Below are 26,450 nucleotides of genomic sequence, written 5' to 3' on the forward strand. Positions count from 1 at the left end.
GTTTTTTCTCAAGCGTGTCTTCATCTCCACCCCATACAACATGTGGGCCACCTTCTTTAACATTGGATTAAAAATATTTTCTAATTTTGTGTATGATTCCCTTGAGTCATAAGGGAGTTACCAGAGTGTTCCTTGGTCAGAAGTTTTTCCGTTCTTTTCAATACTGAATTCTACATTAACTTTCCTCTTGTCGGATAACCTATTCCTATTTCCTTTGAAACCTGTTAAGCCTTATTTAAGTGAGTTATTTTTTTCTTAAATGTCAGTTGACATTATGAGTATACATCAAAACAAAATGTGTAATCTGTCGTCATTGTGTTTCAGGCCATGGTGTTGCTTCCCTGTTCCAGGAACTTCCTGTGTGTAATCTAAACCTCACACCGCATCACCTCCCCCAAAAGAGGAGGGCAGGGATAAAAGCAAGAAAGAGGTGGAACACCTCAGATTGGTGGGTGACAGTTTAAGAAGCAAAGAAATTTATTTCCGAGTCTTGTGTAGGGTGTCCAAAAGACTAGTAGATAGCCACACCTGCCCAGCAAATCTGAGACGTTTAGACAGAGGATTTCAATGGGTTCAGCCATGTAGAGCATCCAAATAGTCTTTTCACCACATTTCTATCTCAAGGCTGTATCCTTAGGGTGTCTTCTAAGAATGGGAAATGAAAGCAGTATGCACATTTCAAGGACAGGGCCCTAGAAGGGGGTGCCTGTGTGGCTCAGGCAGTTAAGCACCTGATTCTTGATCTCAGCTCAGGTCTTGATCTCAGTGTCATGAGTTCAGGCCCCATGTTGGGCTCCACACTGGGTGTGGAGCCAACTTCAAAAAAACCAAAGTGAAACAGGGGACCAGGTGGATGCATATATTTATGCATTTATGTGTTTTTTTCACACACTTATAATTTAAACTCCGACCCGTTTAATGCACCTTGAGAGACCATGGACTCTGAAAAACAATCTGAGGGTTTTGAAGGGGCGGGGGGTGGGAGGTTGGGGGAGCCAGGTGGTGGATATTATGGAGGGCACGTATTGCATGGAGCACTGGGTGTGGTGCATAAACAATGAATTCTATTAGGCTGAAAAGAAATAAAAAAAGAAAAAAAGATTATAACCAGAAAAGCAAAAAAAAAAAAAAAACAGTTTTATATGTGGTATAAAAATCAACAGAGCCACATAGGGGAAGTGAGGGACAAGTAAACTAAGACAATATCAGAGAGGGAGACAAACCATAAGACACTTAACTATAGGAAACTCAGGGAGAATTGCTGGAGGGGATGTGGGAGATGTCATGGGGTACGTGGAGATGGGCATTAAGGAGGCACTTGATGTAATGAGCACTGAGGTTTATATGCAACTGATGAATCACTGTACTCTATCTGAAGGTAATAATACACTATTCGTGAATTACTTGAATTTAAATAAATAGTAATTAGATCCAACTGCATTGTAACATGGAGTACAATACTTGTTGCCATCTTATCTTTTCACTCATACTACTTATGGCTCTTTTTCTCTTTATAGAAACATTCCAATATTTTTTGCGTTTCCACTTTTCTCTGTGAGGGTGTTAAGTCTGTACTTCCTCTGACTATCACACACCTTATAATATGCATGCCTGAGTTGTTACAGTCTTAAGAATTACTAACAGCAAGGGATTCCTGGGTGGTTCAGTGGGTTAAGCCTCTGTCTTTGGCTCAGGTCATGATTTCAGGGTCCTGGGATGGAGTCCCACACTGGGCTTTCTGCTCGGCAAGGAGCCAGCTTCCCCCTGTCTCTCTGCCTACTTGTGATCTCTCTCTTTGTCAAATCAGTAAATAAAATCTTTAAAAAAAATTACTAACAGCGAATGCAAAGGATTAATTTTATAACTTCCCTTATAATGCTTGATTTGTGGAATACTTAAACACCTATGTTTACTAAATTATGTTATTTTACTATATTTGAAACTCTATAAAATATTATTTTTGTTTCTACAGAGTTTACGCCATCAATGTTCTTTTTTTAAAAGATTTTATTTATTTCTTTGACAGACAGAGGTCACAAGTAGGCAGGACAGCAGGCAGAGAAAGAGAGGGAAGCAGGCTCCCCGCTGAGCAGAGATTCCCAACGCGGGGTTCAATCCCTGGACTCAGGGATCATGACCTGAGCCAAAGGCAGAGGCTTTAACCCAGTGAGCCACCCAAGCGCTCCTGCAGTCAATATTATTTTATATTTCTCACATAATGACCTTTCTTCGCTCGTCCTTATTTCCTATAATATTGTTTCACTTTGGGGTTCTATTTTTTCTGCCTGAAGAACATTTAATATTTTTTCTCTTCGTTTGTGTCCGTTGGTGAAGAATTTCTTCTGTGTGTGTGTGAGAGAGAGAGAGAGCACTTTTAGTTCATCTTTATGAAAAATATTTCTACTTCTTATAGAATCTACTATTCTTATAGAATAGTATTGACACCTGTTTTCTTGGACTATGAAAGATACCATTTCATTTTCTCCTAGATTTCAGTATTCTATCATATTGCTCAACTTTAAAAGTAAAGTATATTTTTTACCTGCTTACTTTTATGAATTTCTATTTGGTTATCATCACTCTTTCAATTTGATGCTGTGCAGTGACTATCTTTGTCATTATTTTTGGAGGGTCTACAGAACTTGTGATATGTATGGATGCCTTTCATCAGTCGTAAACAATCTGGGCTATTGTTTGTTCAAACACGGCTTCTGCACTCTTTTTTTTTCCTCTCATTTCATGTCTTCACTTACACCTATGTTAGATCTCTACCCTTATCTTTATTTCTCTCTAACTTCAAGTTGATATATTCAGTTCCCTAATCATGTTGTCTGCCTTGGTCCTGACCTTCATCATATGCAATCTTCTGCTACCCAGTATAGTGGATTCAAAGTTTCAAAAGTTGGTTTTTCACTATTTGAAAATGTCCATTTGAATCATTTAAAGATAATTTAGTTTTCTGATGAAATTATTCTCCTTGCAGAATGAGAATCATATGCAGGGGTTCCTAAGAAGTACCATTGCTAGAAGTATAGGCAACAATTTTCTTTAACCAAAAACCATCCATCTAATATATGGACAGGTACATTTCTATTTACATTTATACTTAGTGAAACAATAAGATTTCTGTATGTTAAAGAATAACAGTTTGACACACACTATGCCTATTCAAAAATAACATGAAAAATCAATGTGATGCAGAATATAGCATGGAAAAACCTGGAACTGAAGAAAATTCTTATTATACAGTCTCTTGCATGATTCAGAGAGTAGTAGAGTTTTAATAACTGTTGGTTACATACTGATGAAGTATCAGTGTGTGTTAGATGGGTAAGTTCTTGGTGCTGAAAGCACGAATCCAACTTTCATTAATCAGCACATTGAGAAAATAAGAATTAGACCAAAGCTTTTATTTTGGAGATGTGCCAAAACTTATGAAAGAAGTAGAACTCTGTACAAAACAAGAAATGATCTTTGGTCTGAATAGAATGGCAGAGACTCATTTCTTCTTGCTCTTCTCTACAAAGCAAAACTGTAGATCTTGCAATTAACACAAGGGGCACCCAAAGAAACACTCTTAAAGAATGAAATCTTGCTATTTGCGATAGCATGAATGGAGGTAAACTTTTATATGCTAAGCCCAAGAAGTCTATCAGAGAAAGAAAAAGACCTTATGATTTCACTCATGTGTGTAATATAAGAAAGAAAAGAGGTGAACATGGGGCGGGAGGAAGAAAGGCAAACCAAGAAACAGACTCAAGCATACAGAGCAAACTGAGATGTTAGTGCAGGGAAGGTGGGTAGGGAAAATGCGTTAAATAGAGGATAGGGATTTAGAAGGGAAGTATGATGAGCACTGGACATTGTATGTAAGTGATGAATTACTAAGTCCTACACCTGAAACTAATATTACACTCTAGGTATGCTAACTGGAATTTTATAAAACCTTTGGAAAGAACATCTGAATACTAGTAAGGTAAAAGCAAATGATACAGGGACTCAAGAACTGGAGGAACAACACAGTGGCTGAATAACTTACTGTATGAGCTGATAGTACAGGTCCAATCCAAAGACAGTATGAAGGCAGAATTCTTTCTTCCTTAGGAAACATCAGCCCTGTTTTCCTTTAAGACCTTCATCTGATTGAATGAGTCCCGCCACATTATAGAAGGTGATGGGAATTACTCATCGATTATTGATTTAAACGTTAACCTTATCGAGAAATTAGCTTCCCAGCAATATCCACTCTGGTATTTGACCAAACATCTGAACACTATGTCCTAGCCAAATTAACACATAAACTTAACCAGGTTCCCTGGGAACCTTCTCTGGAAGGCACGTTATGTAAAAATATTAGCACCAAAGTTGTGGGGCATCAGTCTTAACTTACAGTTCAACAGAATCACTGTCCTTTTTCTTCCCATTGAAACTGTGACCTCTAGGTAAGCAAGGCTTATAAAGCCACAGGGGCAGAAAATAGAAATTGTGCTAGTGCATCACTAGGGGCTAATAGTGAGTGGTACCACTCCATTTTCCATCCCTTGATGGCAGGTCCCATGAATGCTGCACATGGGAAAAATAGCTCTGTATGTTGGATGCTGATTCAGATATACAGGCTCTGGGAGAACCTCCCCCCACCTATCTACCTGCACCATCTACCTGGTGCTACGAACAGACTCTTCAAAAGGACCTTCCAGCATTGCATCAGCCAGCAGATTTGGAATAGTGGAGAGCATGATAACACCAGTGAATTCCACGTCTCTGGGTTCATGGCTTCATACCATTTGCAGTGAATTTAGTTCCTTCATCAGCATCGGGCTGCATGGAATACAATGATGAGACCAGGCATTCTCTAAGTCACTGCTGTTAGTTTAGACAGAAGCATGGCATGCAGGGAAGGCAAATTCATGCTGCTTTTCCATGATGGAAGAGTTCCAATGTCATAAACCTGCCACCACCTAGCTGGCTGATCACCTGGGGGGATGGTGCCTTATCAAAGATATGGGGATCATTTCTCTTGCTAGCAGGTTGGGCCCCCAGCAGTGCATGTAGCCTCATCAACTCTGGTGAGCTGAAGTCCATGTGCTGAAGCAATACAGAACATCCTTCCATGACTCGTGGCCAATTAGTTCAGGAGCCGACTGGGCAGTGACAAAGATGGCTGAGGAAAGAGGCTGACTAATATCCATACAGCAGTTCATCTTACAGCTTTGATTATTAAAGTTCATCTCTGGTGAGACAGAGACAACCAGAAAACAGACTCTTAACTATAGAGATCAAACTGACAATTACCAGAGGGCAGAGGGGTGGGGGGACGGGTGAAATAGGCGGTGCGGGTTAAGGAGTGCACTTGTCCTGATGAGCACTGGATGATGTCTGGAATTATTGAATCCCGGTAAGATACACCTGAAACTAATATAACGCTGTAGGGTGACAATACTGGAATTTAAAAGGAAAGAGAATGGAAAAAAAAAAGAAAAAGGAAATTCCTCTCTGCTGAGGTAGGTCACCCTTTAGTGAGCATTCCCATAAGAAACAAATATCTTCACATTTTTCACCAACTCAGGGAGGTCTATCCACATACCTCTTCCCTAGGATTTCGTTACCTATTTTTATTCATATCCCTCCCAATTCCCTGACCTCTCTGCCAAACAATTGGCCACAGTCCATGAAGTGGAATATAATCAGAACACCATCCATTTCTCTCTCTTTTTTTTTTAGAGATTTTATTTATTTATTTGACAGAGAGAGATCACAAGTAGATAGAGAGGCAGGCACAGAGAGAGAGAGAGAGGGAAGCAGGCTCCCTGCTGAGCAGAGAGCCCGATGCGGGACTCGATCCCAGGACCCCGAGATCATGACCTGAGCTGAAGGCAGCGGCCTAACCCACTAAGCCACTCAAGCGCCCCCATTTCTCTTTTCCTTAGAGAAGGGGAGAGGGGCAGAGAGAGAGGGAGACAGAATCTGAAGCAGGCTCCACGCGCAGCACAGAGCCCAACAGGGAGCTCGATCCCACAACCCTGAGATCATGACCTGAGCCGAAATCAAGAATCAGATGCTTAACCAACTGAGCCACCCTAGTGCCCCTGTCCATGGATCTTTTGAGAAAAGTAAACCACCAGGTGCGCTGCTCAACGTTCTGCCTGCTGGAAGGTTGACCCTTCCTCCATTGTCCTTCACGGATGATTGATTATTGGATGGTATGGTAAGCATATGTTGAGTTTTGTGAGAAACCTCTTTTCTGTATTCCAAGTGGTTATGCCACTTGCCTTTCTACCAGCAACGAATGAGAGGTCCAGTTGCTGCACATGTTCACAAACATTTGATGCTCTCAGTGTGCAGTGATACCTCATTATTGTTTAATTTGCAATTTCATAATGATGTATGATGTTGAGCATCTTTTCATATGCTTATTTCCCCTCTGTGTCTCTTCTTTGGTGAGTTCCCTGTTTGTGTCCTTGCCTAGGTTTAAATTAGGTTGTTCATTTTCATAGTTTGGGGTTTAAGAATTCATTCTAAATTTTAGATAACAGTCTTTAATCAGATATGCCTCTTCATATATTTTTCCCCCGTCTGTCAAAGAGCAGAAGTTTTTCATTTTAATGAAGTCTGCCATATCTATTGCTTCTTTCACAGATCGTGCCTTTATGTGGTATCCAAAGAAGTATTCCCTGTACGCATCATCGTCCAGATGTTCTGCTACGTTTTGGAACACCTCTGCAGATGCATCTCCCATGCAGCTTTATAGATTTGCATTTTACATTTAGGTGTATGATTAACTCAAAAGAGTTAATTTTTTGTGAAGGGCATAAGGTCTGTGTCTAAATTCATTTTTTCCCATGTGTCTGTCCAGATATCCCAGCATCATTTGTTGAAAAGACTTATTTGCTCCAGTCTATTACTTTTGGTCCCTTGCATAAATCTGTTGGCCGTATTTATGGAGGTCTATCTCTGGGCTCTCTCATTTGTGCCATTGATCTCTTGGTCTGTTCTTTCTCCGATACCATACTGCCTGGATTGCTTTAAGTTTATACTAAGTCTTGAAGTAGGATAGTGTCAGCCTACCAGCCTTTTCTCCTCCTTCAGTATTGTGTTGGCTGTTTTGTGTCTTGGGCCTCTCCACATATGCTTTATAATCAGCTTGTCAGTAGCCACAAAATAACCTGCTGGGTTTTGAGGAGGATGCATTGAATCTATAGAACAAAGTGGGAAGAATTGACATGTCGACAATATTGAGTTCCCTATCCATGAGCATGAACTATCTCTCCACTTATTTCATTCTTCTTTGAGTCATTCATCAGAGCATTGTAATTTTCCTCATATAGAATTGTACATATTTTCTTAGACTTACACCAGAGATTTCATTCTGTGGGGTGCTAATGTAAATGGTAATGGGTCTTTAATTTCAGAGTCCAGTTCCTTATTGCCGATATATAGGAAAGCAGTGGACTTTGATGCAGTAACCTTGTATCCTCAAACTTGGTATAATTGCTAATTTGTTCCACCAGTCTTTTTATTCTTTTAAGTCTCTTTACAGAGAAAATCATGATCTCTGCAAGCAGAGACAGTTTATTTCTTCCTTCTCACTCAGAGTAGATACAATTTCCTCACATGTTAGCTAGGAATTCGAGTAGGATATTGAAACTGAATAGCAAGAGGGGACGTCCTTACCTTTTCCTGACCTTAGAGGCTGAAGGTTTCTTGTAGATGTTCTTTATCAAGCTGAGGAAGTTCCTCTTTTATTTCTGTTTTCTGAGTTTTAATCATGAATGGATGTTAATTGTGTCAAATGCTTTTTCCGTATCTATTTGCTATAATCTAGGGATTTTTTTCTGTAGCCTATTTCCTCACTGAATTTTTTGGAAAGCAAAATTGAATTGGAAGTGGTATCAAGTCACTGGTCTGATTGCAATACATTCTGTTTGAAACTATATGTCACCAAAATGATAACGGTGATCATTTCAAGTTAATAAGTCTTTTGAAGTATAATGAGGGTTCCACAGAACATCTGAAAATATGAGCCATGCTTGAAATGCAGAAGACAGATACAATCTGTATCTTACAGATGTAAAGTGATTACTAAAGCAAGCTTAAAACCAGACATAGACCAGACATCCTGTTAGAGCCTGCCAGGTGGTATACGCTCCCTGCAGTGCTCCCTTCCTCCCCACAGTAGTGAACAAAGGCAGATTAATGTTTCTGCCCTTAGGCTGAGATACTTAAGATGCCAAGCCTCATGTACAGATGCTCCCTGTTGGGATGACTGAATACCATTCTCATCCCTGCTCCACACGAAATAGAGCATCCTTAAGTTATGGGCAAAGTAGGTTAGGGATTTGATGCCTACCTTTCCTGCTCATTATGCAAAATGTTTTACATTGACTCACTGACTCCCTGTACAGTCCTCTGATTGGGCATTCAGCCAGGGACATAATACACTGATGGAACCATAAGTTTCCTGAAGGGTCAATATCCTTTTTGTTATAGTCCCCAGAATGTTGTGCTAATAAATCACAATGATTACTACTCTGCCCTATAAATAATGATAAAAACATGGCAACTACTACGGATTATTATCTACCCTCCTGGTCTTGTCAGAGACACAGCGAGCTAAGTAAAACCTTGTCAGATCTGAACCTTCTTATCAAGAAGAGAAGCGGAAGTATTGGGTTAACTACTTGATAGGCTATTTCCTCTGCTGCGGAGGTGGAATCTCTTTGGCATTCAAAGGTTTTAGATTAAATTTTCTCCCTGTCTTTCATGTCTCATCTCTTTCTCACTGTCTCTTGTTGGGGGTGGTGTCTTCCTGATCTTCCTCTCCTTGTTCTTCCTCAGTACTAGGGCCAGGTTCCAGATCTCATGGAGGCCCCTGAACTTTGTTCTCAGCTCTCAGCCCTCACCCATCTGTCCCCCATTCACATACTACAACCCCTCCACTTCCCATTCTGGATGTCCATGGACCGGGGTGAGTCCACTCTAATGATGAACTTTCTGCTAAGTCAAAGAGGCCTTTTTTTTTTTCACTCAGGGAAGCCTCAGTGAAACTTTGGGTTCATGGTGAGGTCTTGCTATCACCAGGCCATGGACTCTCTACCTTAGAATCTTTATTGGCAGGGGGCAAGTCATACCCAAGACTAGGAAGGCCTTAGAGAAGACAGAGGAGAAACATGCACTGAAACAATCACACCTGAGAGGGTCACAGTCCTCTGGGTGCATGAGCTCTTGACCCTCCCTCTCTGTGTGTGGATAGCTGGGGCAGCCTAGAGCCATCACTGACTCTTCCTCCTGGAGGACCCTGGTGTTAGTTACTGCTGTTCAGCGTCTTCTGCTGATGGTCTTCCACTTCTTCCTATTCTTCTTTCTCCTGCCAGAAGCACAATTCTGTGGTTAATAGGAAGTTCTGATATTGTTAGTCATCCTTTTCACATTGACAGTTAGCATCTAAAGCTTTCTCAACAAGACTATCTTGCTCTGTAGCCTGGACCCCAAGAGAGATTGGACTACCAACTTGGTGTCTCCTGACATGCACAGCCCAGGATCCTCAAGGTACCGGAGCATCCCCAGCAGAGCCTGGGTTTAGAAAAATGCCCCTGAGTCCCCATTCAGATCCTGACTGGCTGCCAACTCTGCCTCCACCTGGTCTCCTCCCAAAGCCCAAGTGCTGGCACTACAACTCCTAGGTGGGGCAAGTAGATGCCCCAGGGCTGCGGGTCTTGAGGAGACAGGGGCCTGAGGAGGAGGCAGCAGAAAAACTCTGGACAGCCTGGGGGATATATGGCTATGGGGTGAGGAATGACCCACCCACAACCTGCCCCCTGACCAGCTGCTGGGCCACAGACCCAGCGCCTGCCCTCCATGGGTCTCAGTCTCCTCACCTGCCCAATGGGCATGATTACACTCCCCACACACAGGGCATGCTCTTGAGGGGAAGGGCTCTGGGGTGACGAGAAAGCTGATTTGGCCCCAGAAGAGGCGGAGCTGGTCAGATTTGGATGGGATGGTGTGATTTGGGCCTCCTCAGGCACAACCAGGGACTGCCTCCCTGGAAGCACTCAGCACAGTCAGGCAGGTGAGAAGCTCTGAACACAGAATCATGGGCCAGTTGAGGTCCTCTCTGTACTGCTCTGTGGTGGCCAGCCATCTGTGTCACAGGCTCCTTCCTATTTGTTCTCAACTCTGCCCATGGAGAAGCCCGACGGGGGCTCGGGGAGCTCAGTTTCTTTGGTAACTGGACCCAACTGCCTTTAATACAGTCATGTGTCATCTTCACAACATTCCCCAATTAACGCTAGTGTAACTGGTCAAAACCATGGTTCGCATGTTCTGAAATGATTTTGATGATATCCCATGATTTATTACAGCCATAGCTTATTCCGTACTCTTCTACTGGACGGATAAATTGTGTGCAGTTCAGGTTTTTGCCATCTTATGTTAGTTGCGATGCGCTTTCTTGGACATACAACAATGCTCCCATATAAACTCCATTTGTAGGAGATGAAAATTGGGACTGATTCATACACCGACAGGACAACACATCAATAAACTGTGCCAGATTCCCAGCATGGAATGCTGCACAGCTGTGAAAAAGAAGGAACTAAACCCTACAGAGACATAATGCTGAGAGAAAAAGAAACCAGATACAAAACAAGACACACGAGAGAAGCCACTTTATGCATAGTTCCAAAGCTAACAAATTAGTGTTTAGGCATTCATAGAGCTATGTTAAAGCAGTCTTACCCAAAAGCAAGGATTCTACCCTGCCTAACAGGCAACTTCCTGTTGTTGATTACATAGTAAAACTCACATTTTCACATACAGTTCTACGAATTTCAACACAGGTACACATTCATATAATCAGTGCTACAGTCAGTATGCAGAAGTTTTATATCACCCTTCAGACCTTCCTGAGTTCTTTATGCTGCCCCTGTATATTCAGTCTCTTACCCCACCCCTAGCCCCTGATGACCACCTATTCGTACTCCAATACTAGACTTTTGTTATTTCAACAATATCATATGAATGGAATAATAGAGCCTGAAATCTTTTGAGACTCCTGCTCTCAGCATAATGCAATTGAGTTCCACCCACAGCGTTAAATGTGGTTTTTCAGAATGCAGACCAGGCACGTATTTTGTTAGATATGGGGATGGCTCTATTATAAATGGTATGGTGAGGGTTTTTTTTTTTAAGTTTTGCCTCCAGTATTTCATTGTTTGTTTATAGAAATGTGAAGGTGCTTGGTTTGTGGAACTCATATCCTTGCAATGTTCATGAACTCACTTGTTACTGCTTTGAGTATTTTTTATACAGTCTCTAAAATATTTCTGTGTAGACAATCATATGATCTGTGAGTTGGAGTTGTTTTTTCTCCTCACCAACTGGTAAGCCACTTCCTTCTTTGTCTTGCCTCAGCAAATTGGCTACAACTTCCAGTAGAATGTTGATAGCAGGGGTGAAAGGGGGCATCCTTGTTTGTTTCTCCCCCCTGCCCAGATTTTCTGTGATGTAAATAACATACAACATGGAGCAACTTTAAGGAGTACAAAATATGACTGTATGGACAGAGAGTGCTAGATATAAAACAGACAGATAGACAATCTGACAGACAGATAGATACATGAAACAACGGCCAGCATTGTATTACCTAACTCCTTGGCTGATCACATAATTAAAATTTCTTTTTGTGGTGAGAACAGGTACGTCTCCTCCCTTAGGGGCACCTGGGTGGCTCAGTCAGTTCACTATGTGCCTTTGTCTTGGGTCATGATCTCAGGGTACTGGTATCTAGCCTGGCATCCAGTTCCATGCTCTTCAGGGAGTCTACTTCTCCATCTCCCTCTGCCCCTCACTCCTGCTCTTGACTTCTGTGTGTGTCTGTCTGTGTCTATGGTCTGTGTTGCTCTCTCCCTCTGTGACTCTTGCTCTCTACCCAACTCAAATAAATAAAGTCTTTAAAAAAAAAACCCAAGATGTACACTCTTAGCAACTTCCAAGTCTATAATACAATAAAACTGACTATAATCACCATGGTGTACATTAGACTTACTCATAACTGGAGTAACCACCAGTCTACTCTGTTTCTACAAGTTCAGCTTTCTTGGAGTCCACATGTAGGTGAGGTCATACAGTAGTCACCTTTCTCATCCGACTTGTTTCACTTAGCATAATGCCCTCAAGGTCCATCCATGTTTTCACAAATGGCGGGATTTCCTTCCTTCTCATGGCTGAACGATATTCCATTAGATATGTATGCCCCATCATGTTTATCCATTCCCATGTTTGGACACTTAGTTTGTTTTCATATCTTGGCTATTGTGAGTAATGCTGCAGTGAATATGGGATTGCGTATACCTCTTTGATATCCTGATTTCATTTTCTTTGGCAAGGTACCCAGAGGTTGGTTGCCAGGTACTCTATTCTATTTCTAATTTTCTCTATACTGCTTTCCACAGTGGCTGTACTAGTTTACATTCTTGCCAACGGTGCACAAGAGTTTCCTTTACTCCACATCCTCACCAAGTCTTGTTGACTTTTGTCTAATGATAGCCATCCTAAGAGGTGTGAAGTGAACCTGGTTGTAGTTTTGGTTTGCATTTTTCTGATGATTAGTGAGGTCGAGTACCTTTTCGTGATCTCTTGGCCATTGGCGAGAACTGTTTATTTAGTTCCTTGGACCCTTCTAAAAAACAGAACTGTTTATTGTATGCTACTGAGTTGTACGTGTTCCTTCTATATTTTAGATATTAACCCTGTATCAGGCAGAATATTTATCAATATTTTCTCCTGTTCTATAGGTTGACTTTTCCTTTTGTTCATTGTTCCTTTGGCCATGCAGAAGCTTTTTAGCTCGACGTAGTCCCCCTTATTAAATTTGTGTTTTGATTGCTAGTGCTTGAGGTGTCATACTCAGTCTCTGGACTGAAATTTGGGTCACAAAAAGTGACTGATTTTATATAGGATAATGCTGGAACACTCTCATTTGGGAAGTGTCAATGTGTCCAATGTCAACATTCTCTTTCTCTACGTTGTCCTCTAGGAGTTTTGCAATTTCAGGTCTTTTGCTTACAACCCACTCCATTTCAAGTTAATTTTTGCAAGTGGCGTAAGATAGGGCTCCACCTTCATTGCTCTGCCTATAGTTATCCAGTTTCCTCGGTACCATTTATTAAAGACACCATCGTTCCCCATGAATACTTTTGAATTCTTTGTCAAATATTGGTTGGATGTATATGCATATGTAGGTTCATTTCTGGGCTCTTCATTCTGTTCTTTTGGTATATGTGTCTATTTCTTTAGCTGGTACCATAGTAGTTGGGTTACTAGAGCTTTACAGTATTAGTTTGAATCAAGAAGTGGAATGCCTCCATCTTTATTCTTCTTTCTGAGGGTGTCTTTGGCAGTTGGGGTCGTTGTGGCTCCATACTAAGCTCAGGACTATATTTGTCTATCTGTGAAAAATGCCACTCAAATTTTGATAGGGATTGCATTGATTCCATAGATGGGTATTGGAGTGTAAACAGTTTAGCAGTATTAACTCTTTCAATTCATGAACACAAGATACGCTTTGCATAATTTAAATTCCAGTGTAGTTAACATAGAGTGCTACATTAGTTTCAAGTGTGCAATATAGCCATTAGTATTTCCATACATGACCCAGGGCTCATCACAATGCATTCCTTAATCCCCATCACCTATTTCAGGCATTATCCCACCCACCTACCCTCTGGAAACCAAGAGTTTGTTCTCCATCATTAAGAGTCTGTTTCTTTGGTTTCTCTTTCTTTCTCTTTCTCCTTTACCTGTTTGTTCTCTTTCTTAAATTCCATATATCAGTGAAATGCATAGTATTTGTCTTTCTATGAATGACTTATTTCACATGGTATCATACAGTTTATATCTACCCCATTTTGTGGCAAGTGGCAGGATTTCATCCCTTTTTATGGCCAAGTAATAGTCCATTGTGTATATTTGCAGCATCTCCTTTATTTGTCTATGAATGGGCCCTTGGCTTGCTTCCATACTCTGGCTGTTCTAAGTAGTGCAGCTGTAAACATAAGGCTGCAAGTATCCCTCTGTATTTGTGTTTTTGTATTTGGGGATAAATGTCCATCAGTGCAATTACTAGATTGTAGGGTAGTTCTATTTTTAACTTTTTGGGAAACCTCTATTCTCCTTTCCACAGTGGCTACGCTAGTTCCTTGCTTGGATCTTGATGTTAGAGAAGAGCAGGTAGTCTTTCTCTATTAAGTGTGATGTAAGATGTAGGATTTTTCATGGTTTCTCTTTATCAAGTATAGAAATCTTCCTTCTGCTCCTCCTGGTTTGCCCAATGCTTTTGTCAGAAATGGTGTAAGTCTTGTTAAAATTTTCCTGAAGGGAAAAAAACAACATAGCCAGGTGACGAATTTCTTTTTCTTCCCTTCTCCACGGAGAGATGTACATCCAGGATACTCCCAGCTGTCTTAATGTTAATGCCTTGCTAAGGAAAAAAACCTGGGTTTGACAATAGCAGGGCCTCAGGTTTCCTGGGAATCATCTTTAGCATATGAAAATCCTTTTGAAGCTTCCCTTTTCTTTACTTCCCTACCCCAAGGTGTATAATCAGTTACTCTTTCCAATCCCAGGGTAGCAGCTCTTGGTTCCCACTGGATTTGTGCCCTTGCCTTGATAAAATCACTTTTTTTTTTTTGCACCAAAGACGTCTCAAGAATTCTTTTTGTCCCTCAGCTCTGGACCCCAGAACACACTACTCCAAACCGCTTCAGTAGCATATGCAGAGTCACGTAACTCCTTGCTTCTTCTAAGTGGCTGTTTAGGGGTATCAAATGCACATATTTTGTGTATGGCTATAAACAACAATTCACAGACTATCAGTGCTGTTTTTACTACTAGAAAATGAGCCATTAGCTTCCTTAATGTAATGAGATTAGACACTCAATTCCACAAAACCAAGAACCAATTCAGAAAACCCACCCTGAACATTCAGTTCCTCTAGAAACACGCTCAGCACCAAAACCTTCATTAGTCACCATTCTCCAGAGAAATGGCACCGACAGGATTACATATAGATGTGCAGGTATGTATAAGAGGATATTCATTACAGGAGTTGGCTTGTGTGATTATGAGGGTGAGAAATCCCACAACTTGCTCTCTGCAATCTAGACAACAAAAAGGGAAGTGAGTGGCGAAATTCAGTCCCTGTCTAAAGGCCTGGTTACATGGGGTGTTAAGTCCCACTCTATGACCAAAGCCTGGGAACCAAAGGTGTTGATGTCTGAAGACAGGAGAAGATAGCCCAAGGTCATGCACTCTGTGCTATAGCAAAGGACCCCATCTCCTACAATGTGCCCAACATATGAAGCCAGAGTGAGAGTTGCATTTCACATGGTTAGTAATACCCATTTTGACCTCAACCACCAAACTAAGTCTGAGCTTAGTTACCAGCAGTCCACAGTACACTGGAAAATCACAGCTGCCCAGCATCTTCAGAAAGTGCGCCATGCCCACTCACCCTTAGTTCTGTGGAGATTTGAATTTCTTCCTAGATTCTCCTGCCTGAAAGAAGAGAAGCTCTGGCCCTGTAGAAAACGGAAGTCCTCCCACAAGAAGAGGAGTTGCTGGCACTCTCGGCACTATCGGCAATAGTCAGGTGATTCTTCCTGTCTCTACAGTGTCCTTGACACTTGCTGCTGCTTCCTGTGTGTCACCACAGCATCTTCACAACTGGCTTTGTACCAGGTTGAAGATTGCCTTGTGAAGTACACTGGAACAATTCAGGCATCATCAGGGCCTCATTACCCACAACTGTCCAGGCATCCGATGGCAGGAATTGGAATATTTATAACTTACAGAGAGTGTAAATTGAGAAATCACCATGTCCTAACATTTTAGCATGTCCTGAGTGCTGTGCACACAAAAAATGGGGGATAAAAGATAAAAAGCAAATAAGATTTGGTAACGATAGTCTCCTTGCTGACAATGATTTTAAAAGAATACAATTTAAATAAAAACGTTGAGGACTATGACTACTCTCAGTCATAAAATTTTTTTTGAAGAATCACATTTCCTAGTCAGTCCACTTTTTTTTCTTTTTCTTTTTTTTTAAGATTTTATTTATTTATTTGACAGACATCACAAGTAGGCAGAGAGGCAGGCAGAGAGAGGGGGGAAGCAGGCTCCCTGTTGAGCAGAAAGCCCAATGTGGGGCTCAATCCCAGGACCCTGGGACCATGACCTGAACCGAAGGCAGAGGCTTTAACCCACTGAGCCACCCAGGCGCCCCCAGTCCGCTTTTTAAGGAGAGAGAGACAGAGAGACTGCGAGACCTCTCTTGCTGTACTCAAGGTATGTCCTTCAAAAAAGCCCAACTGGATAGAACACAGAGGACTCACTAAGTTCAAAAGTATATCCTAATTTCTTTAGAAAAAGATACATTCTGACTAAGGCCCCCTCTTATCCTCCCTTCCATATGCACCTCACATACAAAACCGCTAACTTACATCAAAGTAATCAAAATGGAAGCCGGCACACAGATTACTGTCTACATCAACAAGAGTTCATATTCCCCTGGTTTCATCAGCTGTCATGACCCCTCTGTGAAAGCACACACAAGGGTTGTGTCTTTCTGCAGTGTTAGCTTGGTTCTATCATGGAACAAAGTAAATCGCCATGTGATTAACCTTGCCCTCTCAAACAGCACACCGAGCAGGACATAAAACAAACACATGATGAACAAGATAACACAGTGGTGTAGGAAGTTAATGAACCAAAGGGGAAGTCAGTCTGTGGGCATGCCCTTGAAAGAAGGCCTCGGTCCGGTCTGTTCTGGTCCGGGTCAGCTCTGGGCATTACTGATTTTCATGTTCAAGCAGTGAAGGATCACGGTTGTGTTCAGAGATCAGTCGGGCACAGTTTTCGCAGAAAACAGACTCTTAACTATAGAGATCAAACTGACGGTTACCAGAGGGCAGAAGGGTGGGGGGACGGGTGAAATAGACCCGTGGTCAGTCATAGAGGGCTCATGTCGGAAGAGTCTGGCAGTTTGCTGCAAAATTCTACTCTTTTCTAAGGGATTTAGTCGGGATTTAAGGATCTGCCCCGGCAGCCCTCTTCCAATTCAGCTTGTTATCATTCTGGGGTGTGGCTGATGCTGGTCCCGGCCGATGCTGGTGCCGGCCATACCTCCTAGCAGTAGTATCATTACCTACTTGAGTCATGGCTTGACACAGGCTCCTGCTTCACATGAGAGACCCCACTTTACTCTCTATACCAACATAAATTCACTAATGCAGGAAGGCCTTGCCTAAGAACAGAAGAGCTGCAAATAGCTTTCTTCTTTGTTCTAGGAACTATCTGAAAAACCCATTAACACATCCATCAAAAGTGTGGAAATGACAGATGCTGGCGAGGATGTGGAGAAAGGGGAACCCTCCTCCACTGTTGGTGGGAATGCAAGCTGGTCCAACCACTCTGGAAAACAGCATGGAGGTTCCTCAAAATGTTGAAAATAGAACTACCCTATGACCCAGCAATTGCACTACTGGGTATTTACCCTAAAGATACAAACATAGTGATCCGAAGGGGCACGTGTACCCGAATGTTTATAGCAGCAATGTCTACAATAGCCAGACTATGGAAAGAACCTAGATGTCCATCAACAGATGAATGGATCAAGAAGATGTGGTATATATACACAATGGAATACTATGCAGCCATCAAAAGAAATGAAATCTTGCCATTTGCGACGACGTGGATGGAACTAGAGCGTATCATGCTTAGTGAAATAAGTCAATCGGAGAAAGACAACTATCATATGATCTCCCTGATATGAGGACATGGAGAAGCAACATGGGGGGGTAGGGGGATAGGAGAAGAATAAATGAAACAAGATGGGATTGGGAGGGAGACAAACCATAAATGACTCTTAATCTCACAAAACAAACTGGGGGTTGCTGGGGGGAGGTGGGATTGGGAGAGGGGGAGCAGGCTATGGACATTGGGGAGGGGAGGCGAACCATAAGAGACTATGGACTCTGAAAAAGAACCTGAGGGTTTTGAAGGGTCAGGGGTGGGAGGTTGGGGGAACAGGTGGTGGGTAATGGGGAGGGCACGTTTTGCATGGAGCACTGGGTGTTGTGCAAAAAGAATGAATACTGTTACGCTGAAAAAATAAATAAAATGGAAAAAAAATAAAATAAACAAATAAATAAATCTTTAAAAGAAAAAAAAGTGTGAAAAGACATTTTCAGGAAACTTTAAACTTTTGGTATTCAGATTCTTGCCTTGTGGGGCACCTGGGTGGCTCTGATGGTTAAGGGTTTGCTTTTGGCTCAGGTCATGATCTCCAAATCTTGGGATCCAGCCCCAGATCCGGCTCCCAAGTCGGTGGGGAATAGGCTTCTCCCTCTGCTTCTGCTTCTCCCCCTGCTTGAGTGGTCGTTATGTATCTCTCTCTCTCTCAAAGAAACAAATAAATGTCTGTAAAACGCTTTTTCCTTTGTGTCACCCAAACCTAAACCATTCTATCATGATTCGCATCCAACTTAATCACACCTTTCTCCAAATTCAAAGATCTGCTGCATACCAGATTTCAAAATCTGATATATAAATATCTCTCTTGCCCTGCCACCCCCAAGACTCTTTTTTTTAAAAGATTTTATTTATTTATTTGACACACAGAGAGAGATCACAAGTAGGCAGAGAGGCAGGCAGAGAGAGAGAGGAGGAAGCAGGCTTCCTGCTGAGCAGAGAGCCCGATGCGGGGCTCGATCCCAGGACCCTGAGATCACGACCTGAGCAGAAGGCAGCGGCTTAACCCACTTAGCCACCGAGGCACCCCCTCCAAGACTCTATTAAGGCTCTGTCTGGGTAGTGCTCTCCCTTTATGAGATAAAGTCAGCTTTGCTTTGATGTGCATGGCTGTAATCTGGGAAGTACAGAATTTGAGGAGCATAGACACTACTGCTCTATGCCATGTGACCATGGACTGAGCCTAAACCCCAGGACCAATATCTGGATATTTCTGAAACATACACAGACCAGATGAATACAGTTCAGAGGTAGAAATGAGCCACCAGTGATAGAGATGTCAATGTGCTGTCGTGTGAACAAAAACATAAAGAAAACGGTGTTAATGAATTTATCATACACAGGTGCGTGAATTTCTTCAAGTATGACACAGACCCCCAAAACAAAGGAGGAAATGACGATTTGAAGCCCATATCAAACTTGGATTAACATGCTTCATATTGCTAGCTGGCTAAGAACTTTTTCTGAGACACCTTGTCCACTAAGGGTAAGCTGTGGCTGTATGTCCCCAAAGTATCTGGATGCACAGGAGAGATTGGGTGGTTTGAAAAAGAGACTCCCCAAGTCTCTTTTCTTCTCGGCAGACTACGTGGCAATAAGTGTCTGCAGAAGCATAGGCAGGAAAACCTCACCCACATTGCATGCCCCTGGATCTGTGCGCTTGCGTATGCGCATTGCTGTGAGCGAATAGTGCGCATGCTCATTACTTTGAGCAGGATCGTTACTGTGAGCGAACAGTGTGCATGTTCACTGCTGTGCTCTCATTGCTGTCTGCGTTCTGTGAACAGAGCTGAGTTTGACCGAGGCAGTTCCGTTCGTTGTGCTGTGAGCTTTCTCGCTACCTGAATTCAACTGGTAGGTCCCCACATCAGTCCTTCTAGGAGCTTAAATGTGAGTGAGGATGGGGTGGGAGCCAGTGGGCCTCAGGCAGGTGGGGACAGTAGAACTGTGGTGTCTTAGTGGAAATGCCAAGGAGCTACAGCCCTTCTCCTCACCGACCTCGCGGCCGCCATTGCGCTTTTCCTCGTCCTGGTGGTGGGGACAGGGTAAGCTACGTTGGTGGGCTGAGAAGGGAAGGTGAAGATGGGGTGTGGACTGGGTGGGGAGGTCCTGGGGGTTTAGTTGAGGTGCCTGAGTCCTGGAGCACCTGCAACTGCCGGCAGAGCACACAGGCCTGGATCCTCTATGGGACCCTGGGCAGGGGCCAGACCAGGCTGTATAGACAAGTCCAGGAAGAGGGGAATGTTGGGGCCTTGTAAATAGTGCCGCGAGATTTGTGGTGCACGGTGCACAGTGTCAAGGGAGGAGCTGGCGGGTGAATCTGTTTTATGACCAGACACCTGAACCGTAGTAGTGCAGACACAGCCATAGGCAGTATGCAAAGGATTCTTTCTCTCTGTGTGTTGCAACAAAACCTGATTTAAGGCAGTAAAAGCGTCGTAAATAGCAATGTGACCACACTGATAGTGAGTGAAGTTTAATGTACAGCACTGTTTTCTCAAATGCCTTTTGTACTGGGGAATCTAGCTGGGAGACTAAGCCTCGTGTTTTAGCGTGTGCCTAAGATGATTTCGTGGCCAGCCTGAAGTAGATGATCTTGCAGCCCGTGTATTTGGTGTGAACACAGCGTGTACACTGTACCGATACTAGGTTGGCTTTCAATGTATTTTCAAAGTAAGAAACAATTAAACCTGGGGCCTTAGAAGTGATATACCTCTCCTTTAGAGTACATTTTCTAAATACCAGTATTCTACTTTCAGGGTGAACTATGAGTGGCCGAGTCAGATCAAGATCCAAACCCAAACGCAAAGATGACCCAGGATCTACGCAGCGTGTGGGTGTGAGTATTTCCATACTGGATTATTTAGATTACCGTACGTTTATTGCTCTGGACATTTTGTTGAGCTACCAACCGACATACAGATACTGTGATAAAAACTACTCTGCCGATAAAGGGAGGGAAACAGTGAACCAGGAGGATTCCATATTTCTGGTGCCTGTGGAAATATAGTCTATGTCTTCTTTGTCCTGCTAATTAAGCACCAATTGTGCATATCCATCCCAGCAGAGTTTACAGTAGACTCCAAAGTGCTGGTGGCTACCTCTTCTTGCACCAGCTGCACTGTGGGAAGAGTCACTATTAAGAATAAGCACATAGGGGGTGCCTGGATGGCTCAGTGGGTTAAAGCCTCTGTCTTTGGCTTGGGTCATGATTCTGGGGACCTGGGATCGAGCCCCACATTGGCCTCTGTTCAGCAGGGAGCCTGCTTCCCTTCCTCTCTCTCTGCCTGCCTCTCTGCCTACTTGTGATCTCTGTCTGTCAGATAAATAAATAAAATATTTTTTAAAAAAAGGAATAAGCACATAGAATCAGGATGTGGAAGTATCTTTATGCTTATTCATTGTTTGATATCCAAATGTCTGATGTCTATTTACACTGTTAGCATGTATTAACCACACAACTTTTTATTGGCCCACCCCTAGACACAGAAACCCAGGGATGAGAAACCAAAACAAAAGGAGGCACCACCTGAGAGCCGGGATATGAAACCTGAACCAGGGAAGGAAGTGGAGGGAGCACCCGTGGCTCAAGGTGAAGGAAAAGGGAAGAAGAATGTCTGTGGGGGCAGGGTGTGTATGTGTGCATCGTGCATTATGACAAACCATGACAAGAAGAAAGAAAACATGTGAAGAGAATCTCAGTCATTTCCTGAAGATGGGTTGAAACTGTGAAGAGTGTACAGGGTGCAGCTTCACGTAGTCCTTCACCATAATGATTTTCCCCTTTTCCCTCAGGAATTAATCGGTGTGCTTGAAAATGCAGTCTTTTCTAAAGGGGAGGAAAATGTTTAACTACAAACTATACATCATTTCCCTAGTTTGATTTGTTGTTCTTAGCACATTTTTGTGGGGCCTTTTCACTCATTTCATGGAAAGCGCAAGCAGTTTTCGGCAGCACAGGCAGAGTGCCAAGTCAGCGTACCCTACAATGTGAGGAATAAAGCCGATTTGCCTAGGGATGGGAGCCGCATTTTAGAAATGAGAAAACTAAGGCTCTGGGATTGTGGCTTCCCAAAGACTGCTTGACACGTGGAGACACAATGCATATTTCATTACAAAGTTTGTGTTCTGGGGGAACCTGGCTGGCTCAGTCTGTAGAACGTGTGAGTCTTGATGTCGGGGTGGAGTGTTCAAGGCCCATACTAGTGTAGAAATTACTTAACAGAAGAATTTTAAAAGAAGTTTGTGTTCTTCGTATCATCTGTGTTGCTATACAAACAAGGGAGTGTGGTTCTCTATAGAATGCTTACCACTCAAATGTGTCTGTATGGTAATGTAGCTTACTACTGGCACAGGAATCAATCCAGTTCAGGGAAGCAGGACAGAGACTCCAGAAAAGAGCTCAATGAATGATAGCTACTGTGTCATTCATCATTTGATATGGTACGTTTCATAAGAGCTGTGTAATTCAAGAAACTGGCATTAGGGTCACTATATTAGTGTGATTATTAAGCGGCTTTGATAGGTGTGTAAATACTTTAATGATTAGGAAAATCAAATGTATCTTACAATGATCGTGAAAGAAGAAATGAATGTCTTCCAAATAGAGAATTTTCATCAAGTACTCATCGTGAATTATTGACACCGTTCAGGCATGGATTATTTTAGGGATTTGCTGTTAAGATGTTTCCACAATACGACTGACAACAAAGTCCATTGAGTCTTTCCACCCTCCTTCTTTTATTCTTACTGTAAGACGCAAGTTGGACTGTTAATCATTAATGTTTTGCTGTTACTTTTGGAACTTTGTTCTATATGTGACTCCTTTATCCTAAGGTATACAGAGGGACTTTCCCCTGAAATCTGACTAGGGAAATTTGACAAAATACCTTGCAGGTTGCTCTAGGAGGGAATGGGTGTCACCAGGATGGGATTTGTTAGAAGCCCACAAATACACGCAGCTCATCCCTCAGAAAACCCCATTGTACTTTTAAATAAAATCTTATGCACGATGTAGACTTGATTTCTTAGCTAGTTGATGCTCTCTATTCCTAGAACTCTATGGTAATAGAAAGGAAACGAAGTGCAGTGGGCTTCATCTTTAGAATGTCTCTTGAGGGGCGCCTGGGTGGCTCAGTGGGTTAAGCCGCTGCCTTCAGCTCAGGTCATGATCTCAGGGTCCTGGGATCGAGTCCCGCATCTGGCTCTCTGCTCAGCGGAGAGCCTGCTTCCCTTCCTCTCTCTCTGCCTCCCTCTCTTGTGATTTCTCTCTGTCAAATAAATAAATAAAATCTTAAAAAAAAAAAAAAGAATGTCTCTTGAAATGAAGCATAACACACTTGTGGAAAACAAGGGTGTGAAATGCATTTTTCCATCACATTATTTTTTTTATCATACTAGACCATAAGCTTCATTTGTATTTCATATTTACTACTTCATTTGACTAACTTTGTGTTTCAAGGACCGGGCCTGAAGGCTGATCTCCAGAAGCTGCCTCAAGCAGAGGCTGGCCGTGTAACTGGATATCACCCTGATGTCAAGGGGAGAAATCTGCCCTTTTTAGAGCCCGTTAAAATGCCGGAAGCAGGTATGTTATCCATTGACAGTGCAAAGTATGAGGGGCTTTTCCTGAGTGTTGTATATTTATCTATAATAACTTTAATGATACATTAATAACAGACTTTACATATGAAGATACTTTCCCAAGTAGTTGAGACCCGAACATCCTGAGGGCCTGACTTTACCCTAGTAGACAGAGAAACAAATTGGGTCAAAGCCTTATTATACTGTAAAATATGAAAACTTTTTCTTGTTTTGCATGTAAATACTTCAACGAACAGCTAATAATATTCAGATCCTTCTGTAAGTTCTGCTTTTATCAAACACAAAATATATATGGATTCAGTATCAATTAGTATGAAATATGCTGAGGCACTGAGGGAGGTTCTACTACCCACTGTAAGGTTACTTGTGTGACTCTCTGAGAATCCCTTAACTTCTGAACCTGTCTTTACGTGTGTGTGTGTGTATTCAGAAGTGTGTATATATATATATGTGTGTGTGTATATATATATATAAAAAGTTATAAAGTTATATATATAGAATTCAATTCAGATACCATTTTTAATCCTGACATTTGTATTGTATGAGTCTGTTGGTACCATACATGGAATACAGAGATATTCCATTTTGCATGAGTTTTTCAATCTGGTAACATCTTTGGTCTAATTTAACATGTGAATTGAGATGCCACTGCCACTTTGAACAAAAATGCACAATAGTGACTGTTTGTGTTTCTCTGTGGAGACCTGGATCCCTGTTCTCGTTTTTTTTTTCCCCGATGTTTATTTAAATTCTGGTTAATTAACAGACAGCATAATATTGGTTTCAGGAGTAGAATTCAGAAATTCATCACATACATATAACACTCAGTGCTCATCACCAAAAGTGCCCTCCTTAATACCCATCAACCTTTTAGCCCATCATCGACCCATCTTCCTCCATCGACACTCAGTTTGTTCCCTATAGCTAAGTCCCATGGTCTGCTTCTGTCTCTCTTTTTTTCTCCTGTTCCATATGTTCATCTGTTTTGTTTCTTAAATTCTACATATGAGTGAAATCATGTTATTTGTTTTTCCTCTGACAGACTTACAACTTCTGTTAGCGTAACACACTGTAGGTCTATGCATATCATTGCAAATGGCAAGATTTCATTCATTTTGATGCCTGAGTCATATTCCACTGTATATGTGTGTGTGTACACATAAACACACACACACACACACACACACCCACCCCACCTCTTCTTTATCCATTCATCAGTCGATGGACATTTGGGCTTTTTCCATAGTTTGGCCATTATTGATAATGTTGCTATAAGCATTGGGGTGCTTGTACCCTTTCGACCTGTATCTGTTGTGTCCCTTGTGTAAAAACCTCCTGGTGTAACTGCTGGGTCACACGGTATTTCTATTTTTAACTTCTTGAGGAACCTCCATACTCATTTCCACAGTGTCTGTACGGTTTGCATTCCCATCAACACTGTAAGAGGGTTCCTTTTTCTCCAGCTCCTCGCCTACATCTCTTGTTTCCTGTGTTGTTAATTTTACCCTTTCTGACACGTGTGAAGTGTGTGACCATATAATCTATTTGACCAACTGGACACCATTAAGGCAAACACCGTTAAGGCAAATGGTTACCCTGCTTAACCCAGGACATAAGGGATAAACTAGCTGACAAAAACAGTTTTCCACATAACCATAACCAAGAGTAAATTACATGCGGTACTCGTTTCTCTACTGACATCACTGAAGCAGTAACCAACTTGGCATTATTCCTTCAGCATCATATATTAGAATATTATTTCAAGTTGAAGCCTTTAAATGAAACTTATATATAAATTTCTTGTGTTTTTCAGTTCCTTGCATGCTGTTAGGAGTTTTTGTGAAACTGCATGCGGTTTCTGCTTTCCATTGAAAATGACCTTTTAATAGGCTCATTTCCTTTTGTGTGTTGTGAAAGTGAACTATCTTTTTGTTTTGTTGTACCGGTAAAAAGTGTGGTGTGTTCAGAAAGCTTTGGTGAAGTATATGCTTGGACTTCTATCTTAAAAAAGGGAAAACTATAGCGTCCTTCCTGTACCATTAATTTACTGGAAATACAATTCTGCTGAGTAAAGTTTCCAACCGTTCTGTCTATCTTACAGATGAAGGACAGCCCCAGATTTAAACAAGGACAAGCTGGAACATGCAAACTACTCTTATGTGGGGGTACTTCATTGTTGAAATTCTCTCAATAAAGTTTTATGAACTTTGTCCAACGAATCTTTTGAAATCTGTGTTAAACGTATTCCACATAGTGGGCGCCCGAGTGGCTCAGTCACTTAAACAGCTGACTCGGCTTCAGCTCAGGTCATAATTCACTGGTCATGGGATGGACCCCAAGTTGGGCCCTGTGCTCCGCGGGGAGTCAGCTTGAAAGATTCTGACCCTCTGCCCCTGTTCCCTCCCTGCCTCTCTCTCTCTCTCTCTCTCTCAAATGAACAAATAAATCTTTAAAGAAAAACTTATTCTAACTAGCAGGTGCTGCCAAAAATTATGTTATTTTTTGAAAATTTATATTCTGATGCAGATGATATACACAGATATACCTGTACCTTGAATTTCTATCCAGCATCCTTGCTACGTATGATTTAATAAGCGTACGTCAACATCCATTTTGAGTTTCAACATGCACAATTATATCATCTTGGAATGCTACCAGTTTGTCTCTTCCTTTTTATTTTATTTTATTTGTTTTAAATATTTTATTCATTTTTCAAAGAAAGACAGAGTAGGAGCAGGGAAGTGGAGAGCAGAGGGAGAGGCAGGCTCCCTGCTGAGTAAAGAGCCAGATGTGGGAATAGGTCCCAGGAACCTGGGATCATGATCTGAGCCAAAGGCAGACACTTAACCAACTAAGCCTTCCAGAAGTCCATGTTTCTGCCATTTTAAACATTTTCCCTTTTTTCCCCCCATTTTACATAGGACTACCTGCTCAGTACCATGTTGCAAAGAACTGGTCCCAATGGACAGCCTTGCCTTATTCCTAATAAATTAGAAAATCTTTAACATTTTAATGTATTTCTGTGAAGTAACAACTTC

General features: G+C 42.0%; 1 pseudogene; it reads left to right on the forward strand.

Annotated features, from left to right (window-relative positions):
• The first annotated feature begins 19,474 nt into the window (after positions 1–19,474).
• On the forward strand, positions 19,475–25,573 carry LOC123934635 (annotated as a pseudogene).
• Positions 25,574–26,450: the final 877 nt, after the last annotated feature.

Source organism: Meles meles, chromosome X, assembly GCF_922984935.1.
Source record: "Meles meles chromosome X, mMelMel3.1 paternal haplotype, whole genome shotgun sequence".
Lineage (NCBI taxonomy): Eukaryota > Metazoa > Chordata > Mammalia > Carnivora > Mustelidae > Meles > Meles meles.